Here is a 10,842-nt window from a genome sequence, read left to right as displayed (position 1 = left end):
CAATGTTCCAGAATACTCAGAAATTTATTTATTTACTTATTTTTAATTTCAGAGCGATAATCGTTCATCGCGTACTCTATTAAAGTTAAACAAGTGCAAGGGACCTTGTTGAACAGACAAAGGATCGCTTGATTGTTATATTTTAATTAGAGACGGCGATGGAATTAAAATTACCGACGGGAACCCGCCTGTTTTGCCGCAACTGAGAAATTTTGTAGAAATTACCGAATTAAGTTCTTATTTCTTGCCCTAATTATTTTAAAATATATTTAGCGCCAACAAGTGGAGCAATGTAAAATTGGAAATTGTGTATTTCGAAAATTTTAGACAGATTTTCTTAGGTAATACTTATATTTAAAATTCCAAAATAGTTACTAATATTTCAGGCTAGTATGATGAGCATACATATTTTTTTTTCGCAAATTATAATGAAATTATAAAATTTTATAAATAATACGAGCCTCAATGATTTGAAAATATCAAAACGACGACTTAAGATAAGATTATTATCCGTACAATCTCTGTAAGCCTTTTATAATAAGCTGGTGAAGTCAGCTAATCTTTTCTTTGTATTTGATCTTGTTTTTAAATTGGTTACAGTACTGATAAATATATTATGACGGTTGTTAAAAGTTTATTTGTTTGGAAAAATTCTTTACGCATACATTTTGTCCTGACTTTGTTGGTCCAATATGAGATATATGACGATATTTGAAATTTTAGATTTTATGTAGTTCCGGCGACTTGTAATTATCATAATCAATGTAGCATTTAGGATGCGGTCGGCACTCGGATGGCCACTAATGGCAACATATGCTCATGCTGTAGGGGATGATTATATTATTGTCATTAGAAGTAATTGAACCGTGTCGAAAACTTTATAGGCCATTTAACAACATTCGTCTCGAATTGGCCAATAATGTGTATTTTATCTAGGAATCCGCATTGGAGTAAGACTGTGGAGATGCTCTAGGACTTCTTTAATTTTGTGGAGGGAACCAGGCTCAGTAATGAGATAAAAACATGGTAGGTAATATAGTATTTTTATATCCATTTAATAAGTTGAAGCTAAAATCTATACAAACGAATATACAATTTTCGTCACGTATTCCACTTTTGGTATGAACATTCCATGTTAATTTTCTTATCTTCCTTTGGAACAGGCATTAATTTCCCGATTACATATATAATTTTCCCACGTTATTGTATTACGAAATGTCGTAAATTTCTTCAGTGTCTCAATTAACTTGGAACACGAAGGCGTTGGGATGGTTTAGGCTCGGGTTTTAATATGCCATATTTTATTTTCAGATATGATTACGTGAAAACGTTAACAAAGAGTTATTGTAGCTTAGTGGTATAATTTTAGCCTAAGTCTAAGGTGTGAATTTGAAACAGGTTATGACTGATATTCGACATTTCTTATTTTAATAAAACTATTTAACAATTAATTATTACTCGTACTTACGCATACTAATAATGCATAATTTAAACATATTAGTCTAGAAATATTAATTTTATGTAAATATTTCCTTATAGATGTCATTATAATATATGCAGTTATGAAAGCGATTTTTGAAAACGTGTGTGTCGGTGAAAACATTTCATAGATTTAATTATTTAAGTGCATCTTAAGACATCGATGGGACAAAAGTGGGTAATTTTTACCAAAATATAATAATTTTATTGTGACGTAATTTCTTTAAAAATATAGTTGGGGATAGGTACTTATTTACTGAATAGCAAGTGAATTTAAAAAGGCAAGCCGTGGTAATTAGTCTTTTGTATTTGTTTCATAGTAATTATTCGTTAGCACGATTCATAATGAAAGCAAATAGAACAATTGTGCTACCATTTCTCATAAAAACATTTTAAGTTTCGAGTTGCTATTTGCCTCAAAAACCGAGGCAAATGGAGATGTACTGATTGTTGCTTAAACGTTGAAAGCGATTTGGCTTTTTTCTGTCATGTTCTATCTCGGAAAGGTAAACGATAAAGGTAGGTACGATTTGCGCGCAAAAGATGAAGTTCCATGACTACACTTATTTTTATGGAGCTATCTAAGTTTATTAACTTGTACCATACAAAATTCAAATGGATGGATGTTTGTTCGGTTTTTAAGTAGTTCGGGTTTAAGGACGCCAATGCCTGTTCTGATAGAAACAAAATAATAGAAACAAAATATTATGGCCCTTATGGGCAAAATGATCTTGGAACAAAATTTAATAAGTAGGTAACTAATATTTCCAAATTAGTTCCCAGGTGACAAAAGATTGGTATAGGTCAGAATTTAATAGGTGTTGTAATTTAGTTCTTTGGAGTAGCCATAGCGACGTATTTGGTACCGACCACAGATAGGAGTTTAATCATGTCTTAGAAAAATCTTATAAGCATATACTAGGGTTTTCCGTAGACAGGGACAGAATCTCAATTGAACACTTGAATTCTACCTGGCCGAGAAGCTAATTTAAAACTGTGAGTCAGACTTGTCTTGGGTTCGTATATCCAATACCTAATAACGAACTTTAAATAACTGACTCTTCCACATTAACTGTCACTGACAGTATTTCATCAATATTTCCTCGCTCGAGACGTTAATCGGTATTAGTGAAACATGATCCTTATCACCATCTCTCACTCATACAAAAGACCTTTGTTTCGAATCTTCAATTGTTTTATTTTGGTACCATTGTTAGTCAGTTGTCAGTAGTCGAGGAAGAATAACTTTTTCATTTTACTGCCAGAATTTTTTCAGTACAGTGCCAGTTTAGCCAAATTGCGTTAGGATTTTTGGAGCAAATAATTTAGGGCGGACGTTGTAACGAAACACTGCCAATATGTCCGCTCGGAATTTCACATTTGTATCGAATATTACGATATATGACAGTGTTAAACCGATTTATTGGCCGGCGTGACGTTAGCTTAAAATAGGATTTGGTTAGTATTTGAAACGCGCGGCGCTTTGAAAATATTTAACTACTTGAATAGAAATATTTGGTGCAGGTTCCTTATTAATCAATTGTTGTGCGAGTGTCTGGCTGTCAGTAATATAGGGAACTGCTAAACTAATTTGCAATGGGATTTTCACGTAAATATTAAAATTAAGGGTTAAAGAGGCAAACATGTCTGAAGACTGGACACAATTTGAAAACCATGTACAAATGTTTACGTGGGCTAAAACATAGTATATATATATATATTTTTAATTTATTAGAGAAAACAAACAGTAACAAAATGCAAAATTACAGACATATGATTACATCTAACATTTTATTTAACTTTGGTACCAGCACCGTTTTCCACGATTTACTGGTTCTTAAAAAAATAAGTTACTTTATTTTTTAATAGAGTCTATTTTTAACACGCTTTTATTATGTTTAAAAATATACTATATAATTATATAGAAATATACTATGTATATATTATTCGGCTTAATAAGAGGCTTGTTCTATTTTCATCTGAATGTTCTATTTTTAGGTAGGTTGACTTAATCGAAAAGCCATTATTGAAGTTTTGTTTTTGAAAACGAAGTTTTGTTGTAAAAGAGCAATGAATGTGCGATATCTAGCGTATTGCAATGAAAGATTCGCCGTCATCCGTTACAAACAAGTCGTTAAAGCGTTTTCTTAAGAAAAGTACGTTCATATGTTATATTATTTATAGAAAATTTCTATAATAGAATGTGCAACAGGTATTGAATATGTGTTCTTATTGGAACGTTCTATTTTGCAGAAAATTGTGTTCTCGTCTCTTGAATAAAAATATTATTGACTGACTGATATATTTAAAAGGAGACTGGTGGTAGAACATTTTGTGGTTTGACTCCAGAGGTACATTTATTGCTTCACAACATCGCTAGTAGATTAGGAAATATAATAATTATCGGTGGCGTTTCCACTTAGTCTCCAGGGTAACAACGTATCGAAGGTGTGTTGCTACCTCGGAAGTAGTAAGAATATGCATTAACTAAAACGGTCTCCGTCTTTATAACTAGGACACAGCAACAATTCTCATAAGGGTGGTATCACCCGTGTCAAACCATGAAGAGGTTTACCATCATGTTATTTAACTGCAACAAAAAATAAGTTTCCTTTAATAAAGCAAAGTAAGTAAACAATTCAATAACGCCATGTTTCGGCCCGTTCAATTCAATACAAAAACCTTTTATGCGCGACACTTTAAACAGGTTGAAATAACCAAATCAATTTGAACTCCAAAAGCTGCAGCGGGTTACGTTACGGATATAAGTCCTGTAAAGAGAGTTGTATTGCCTGACACAATCGCCTGTTCGTTTTTATATTTACCAGGAAAATATAAATGAATCCTTTATGCAAAATAATTAGGTTTTGTTTTAAAAATGTGATACAGGTAAAAACTTTACATCCTTGTAAAGTTGTAAAAACATTATATTCTTGTAGTAAGTTTTTACTAGCCTTTATTTAACTTTTTTATATATTATAGGAGTAGCAGACGAGCATGCAGGACACCTGATGGTCAGTGGCTATTGCCGCTCATGGACATCTGTAAACAACCCCAGGTAGGGGTATTAAATATTCCTACCTGAGGTCGGCCATAGATGCGCCGCTACCTCTGAGGACTAAGCTGGAAAATGACGTCATTCTAAATCCAATATGGCGGTGCCTAAAGTAGCAGACCAATTGTTTATGCGTACCCCCAAAATATAGGTATCACATGAAAGGGTTTTACTGAGAAAAATACACAAAAGTTAAGTTTATTTTCAAGAACTTTTTGTGACTCGTATAAAGATTAATTATTTATAGACACTTTTATAGATTCGGTATAAATGCCACTTTATAAATTCTCTATATTAAATTAAACTGAATGTAACTATCAGATAAAACAAAATTGAAATCCTATTCTGTAAATTGTCTATTAAAACACAATCTGACGCCCTCAAACCGCACCGCTACGCTTAAATCTGCTGTAACCACATAATGTGTTTAATTGTTTCATTTTCATACCAATTACGTAATTTTTAATTAATATTTTTTCTAGAATGAACGTAATGTTCGACGCGATGTTCGAGTCAATTCAAGATTATTTTAATAAAACTAAAGTGAAGAGACATATTTCATTTGTATTCCGTTCGATGGTTAGTGGTACTACCGCCCATAGACAATAAATCAGCCTTAAAATCGTAGTTAACTTAGAGGATTATCCTGGAACGTTTCGTGTTAGCACCTTTGTGTTAGTCTTACGACACCCTTCGAACCAAAGTGTATACCAAGGTAAACTTTTTTTAGAGAAGAAATATTTATGACTACCGTCATGAAAATAGCGTGGAGTGTTCCACTTATCAATTTTCGAAAAGCACCCCACACTTTTTCCACAATTATACAATTTACGGTTCCTTAATTGATTCCTAGATTAAAAATTATTTTCTACTTTTTACTTGATTTTATCATAAAAGCGTGTTTTTTAGTTTTTGGAAACTAAATTTATCTTATCTGCGCCTGATGATATTTTATATTACAAGTAGTCTATTCTTATCTTGATTAAATTAATATACAAACTGAGTTATGTTTCTTTCGAGTAACATGTATAAGATAAGTATTATTATTTATGTTGCAATATAATAAAGATAATAACGTACCATATTACGAATTAAAATTAATGCTGATTTACGATATAATATCAAATTAAAGGGTACTAAAATGTAGATACATACAAGACGTTAAATTTACAAATTATAAAGACGTGATAAATTCATGTTATTACGTAGATATCTTAAGGATTAACACAAGGGCCAGGTAAAGATTCAGACGAACTTCGGGCACCTGTATTTATATACCCAGTTAACAGAACCCGCAGTAAAATTTAATAACGCCTAGATAGGACGCCTCGTAACCCGTAAGACTATATTAGGGTTCATCCCCAATAATAATGGCGGTAATAGTTTCAACCCGTTGAACCCTGTCGGATAAAATGCTTTGTTTATTCGCGCGACAGCTGCCAGGGATTTCAAACTATTGACACAAATGATGTGAAATGTTTGCGCTGTTCTTTGAATATTCGATTGTTTTGTCTAACGATGTGTTGTACAATAAATATAATAAGTGTGAATAAAAATATTGCGGTACTATCACGGTACTATCGTTACACTTAAATAAGTTTTTAAACTTAAATTGTAAATGATCATATATACCTGATGGTTATGCCACCAATTTGCATGCGTTACCAAATCCTTCAACAATGCCAAGCGTATGCTATTTAATTTATATTATATTATAAAATTTAATAGTATGCTTATTATTTAGAAATATAGATACTTATAAATAGCTTGAGGTACTCACACGAAGAGTTACCCTGTGATGACAATAATTAATTCTGAACTATACGGGAGCCTTATATTCTCGATGTATTGATATTCTTTAGAACTCATTGGAAGGCTTCAAAATTAGTTAACCTAATTGGACTATTTAAACCACAATACTACACAACAAAACAACAAGAACGACACAACAAAAAAACAAGTAAATTGCTGCTGTAATGTTGTAACTGGTATGGCAATGGCGCTGCTGCAATGGAACCACCTTAACAACAAAACTTAATTAACTTCTGAAAAAAAACGATCTTTTCATTTAGGAGTATATCTATTTAGATTTCCCCGTCACATTACGACACAATATGCCGTAGGGGCAGCTATTTCCATCCATTATTAGATTTTACGGGCAAATTAGCATCCAGGACAGGATTACCGGTAACTAGAAAAAATGTGTTTTCCTCCGGGAATATTAAGAGCGGGCTCCTATCAGATGAGCGTTTTATGTGCTCCCTGTTTTACCAGCACCAAGACTTTGTATTCCACAAATAGAATTGCGATTCTAAGAAGATATATTAATCACATTAAGGATACACATCCTATTTGAAATATGTCACAGAGTTAATTTGGCAGGTCCCGACACGGAAGAAAAACCTGGTCCCGATACGTAGGTAACATAAAATGTCATTCAAAGTTCAGATGAAAGTAGGATTGAAAATTCAAAATCATAATATTTATTTTATTCAGAGAATACTTACGGAAACGCTTTTCGGACGTCAATAACCTACCATCGCTGCACAAAGTATCAACACGTACCTTTTCCATAAGAATATTAACATATAATATTAAGTTACGCTAATGAAACTTGCTTCATAATGAAGATCATAAATCCTTAATTATCGATCAATCTTAATTAACGACGAATCTTTATTAAAGCTAAAATTATACTGGGACTGCAAAATTAACATTTGATGATAGTTATAATGATAAAGATATATATTATTAGCATCATTTTCGCTTCCATCTATGTAGGAAGCTACCTCAAAACTTATGAACCTGAGTGTATTGAAGTGAAAATATAACATCAAAAGAGGATAATAACCTTTAAAACATTACTCTTAGATAGTATCTACATTTATTCTTTATTCTTATAAGCATAACAGTAAGTACCTGTGCTCAGGTTTTAGGGCATGTATTATGTGTATGTTATGAATAAATTACATGTAATTTGCCATAGACCTTGGTTTAACGGTGAAGGAAAACATCGTGAAGAAACATAAATTCTTTATAATGTTTCCAAGATCGCAGATGGGTTGCTACGCCCTAGGACTAATATGGTTATCTAACATCTAATCCACATCCTTTCACTATGGGACAAACTGTTTCACACTAGAAATAGTCGTAAATATGTAGTCTCCACCTTCACCTACAGTCTTTATCACCCTTTCACACCACGTTTGTTCACTACTGTCGCCTACGGGAATCTTTAGTTCCTAACGTTATTTGTTTATGATTGTTTTGTTAACGTTGTCCAAAGATTTCTTCAACAGTAGAAGTATACATTTAGTACACGGTAATAAGAAATAATTTGGTTAGCAACAGAGCAGATATTCAGGTTAATAAATCAGAGATTTTCTTTCTTTTTATATAATGAGGTTTCAGGATATTAAATACAGTTAAGAAAATTGGAAGACGTTTCCGCAATCTGTATTATGAGTATTGACATCCGGGTAATTACTACAAATTCAGCAGTATTTCTGTTACTACGTATTTTTTTGTGAAATAAAATAGTCATCGAGGATCTCTTACTGTAGGTGTTAAGTAGTCACTGCTGTTAAAAATAGGATTGAAAGTTCGACCATAGACGGATTAATACTCTTAAAACTAATTTAATGTTTTTTTATTGTCCCTCTTTTTATTCTCCATCTCAATTCTGTGGTTATAAGGTAGCCACTAAGACTGCTATGACCGTTAAAATTGGATTGCTATAATTCTGAACTCAACTGATACGTTCATTATACTGTACCTTCTACCAATCCATATTGGAGTAGTGTGGTCGATATACCCTACTTGTGAAAAGAAACCTGTTCTGTAACATATAAAATAAAGTTGCAGCTAATCATAGAAGCAGGATTTTTACACTTGGTTACAAATGCTTTCATAAGTTTTAATTTCGCGCAAATAACACGGCTGCATTATACCCAAGAACAATAGTCGTTGCTCTGCTGTGGAGAAAATATTTTTACTGTGAGATGGGACTTCGCACTGTAAAGTGGCGAGCTTGGAACACGTGGATGGTAGTAAATAGGTTTTTTATAATAGAAATAGCAAAATGTAACGCTAGTATGTTAGGGATTTGAATTTTAGACACTTATCTTATTTCTCGAAGTTGTGTGCATATTAGAAATTTATAATTATATTTACTGATGAAGGGAAACGTGATGAGGAAATCTAAATGTCTGTATTGAGTAAAGATTTAAAAAATATTTATTCCCCATCGTCTAGTACGGTGGGGTATAATATCTGCCTATATGCATACCAAATAAGGACTGCAAATAAGGTTGATGATGTTCATGATGACGTTTAAAGAATACTGACAACAGAAAACAAACAGAAAACAACAGAAGACAAACGAAAATCAACGTAATGTTCTTCGAAACAGCGCTATGGTGTCCCACTTTTGGGAAAGATATTTTCCAGCAGTGGGACATAAAAAGAGTTACAAGTAATACAGTATTAGGTGTTAAGTATACTGGCGTTCAACAACATCAGAACCAACTCTTAATTGAAAGTTTTATCCCAAGATTACCAAAGAAGATTTGTTACTTATTTATTCACTAACAAGAACTCATTACAGTGTAAACTCCATCTTTACTTGCTCCGCAGTTAAAATATTTATTTGGAAATTATAATTTTTAATATGTATGAACTTATGGAGTTTTTTGTCAACCTTACGAAGAAATGCGATTCTTGCGAATCATCCTGCGTCTAAAATCTACACTAATATTATAAAGAGGAAAACTTTGTTTGTTTGGTTGTAATTAATAAGCTCAAAAACTACTGGACCAATTTTAAAAATTCTGTCACCATTCGAGAGCCACGAGTAACATAGGCTATATTTAATATGAAATATATTTGATAAATAGATTTTGAGGCGGTACAAAGTTTGCCGGGTAGCTAGCTAAAAATAATTCTTTAAAATTGAATGGAAATATTTTGGTCTAATTTGCCTTAAGTGTGGATAATCCGTGACAGCTCTAACAAAGAAACTTACACACGACATTTTACATAGTAACGGAACTTCTGCTAATAACCGTTTGTTCCAAGATATGAGGTATATTTTCTTACCTTCCCCGATCTTATGTTCAGCGCATCCATGTAGGTATAAAGATAAGATTGTTCGGGGTGAGACAATGCGGACTCCCTGTTAATGGGGGCTTACAATGAGTGAACGGAAGAGGACGGGGAAGGGGGATATAATCTGTTGGCCTAATAAAGGAACCTTCGCCGGATAAATAAAGTTTACTTACATTATCACCGGTAGGCTCCTTTGGAAGTAATTTCATATTTCAACACGGTTCCCGTTGTATTGTCTTTATGTAGTTATTAGCGCCCTCTGTTGAACGGAGTGAGTTGTGTAACTATTGTTGTAACGGCTTTTGTTTGCTGATCGTAGGGAATTATTCTGACTGCTATCTGAGGTAGCGTTAAATTTAAGTGGGAGATACCAATAATCGTTTATTAAATTTATTATGCAGAGATATTAACACATGATTTAGCTTTATATTCGACTGGGGTGCGAAGGTTTTCGATATTAGGTATGAAGTATTGACTAACCAATTAATAGTCTTTATGGATTTGCGCTTCAATGCATTGGAGGTGATGGTGATAAAAAATAGCAGTGGTACGCAAGTTGTCGTTTGCAAAAAAAAGCAAATATAAATACCACAAATTCAATTTATAAAAATAACGTTCAATAAAAATGAGAAAAATGTGTCTGCATTTTCTTCGGTATTTTTTTTTTGTAAATTTATTTCTAGTCACGAAAATATAATAGTAATTCAATGCTCCATACGAGTATCTTTGTTTGAAATAAAATATTTACACAACACCTACTGTTATTCATACAAATGAGAAGAAAGATTAAGCTTTCTTTTGGAGTCAAAAAACGCCAAAACTTTTAAAATAAATGCGTTTAAACTTATGACAAACGCTCTTTTATTCTACAGGGTCTTGCAACTTTGTAACGCCGATAGCATTTTAAGGCGTCGACACAAGGTGGCCATAATAAAAAGCAACTAACTAACAAGGGACTTACCCCATTTATCTTTTAGTGAAAAACAATTGGACATTTAGTTCATTGGACGTTAGCGGTCCTTCAATTAACGGAAATTTGAAACAAATCTTAAATAATTTTAGTTCTGCTTTGCAATCAGTTATTGTCATTATTATTAATACATATTGTTAAGGAATGTAGGACGTTTGCCTATGGTTACTATATCTTCCTCATTTTTAACCGTGCCTTACGCGATACAAATTAGAACAAGATAGAACAGGTG

Source organism: Epargyreus clarus, unplaced genomic scaffold (assembly GCF_041222505.1).
Source record: "Epargyreus clarus isolate Ecla_fem2 unplaced genomic scaffold, WU_Ecla_fem_2.2 ptg000018l, whole genome shotgun sequence".
Lineage (NCBI taxonomy): Eukaryota > Metazoa > Arthropoda > Insecta > Lepidoptera > Hesperiidae > Epargyreus > Epargyreus clarus.
The sequence above is the reverse complement of the archived record's forward strand: the minus strand, read 5'-3'. Positions refer to the sequence as shown.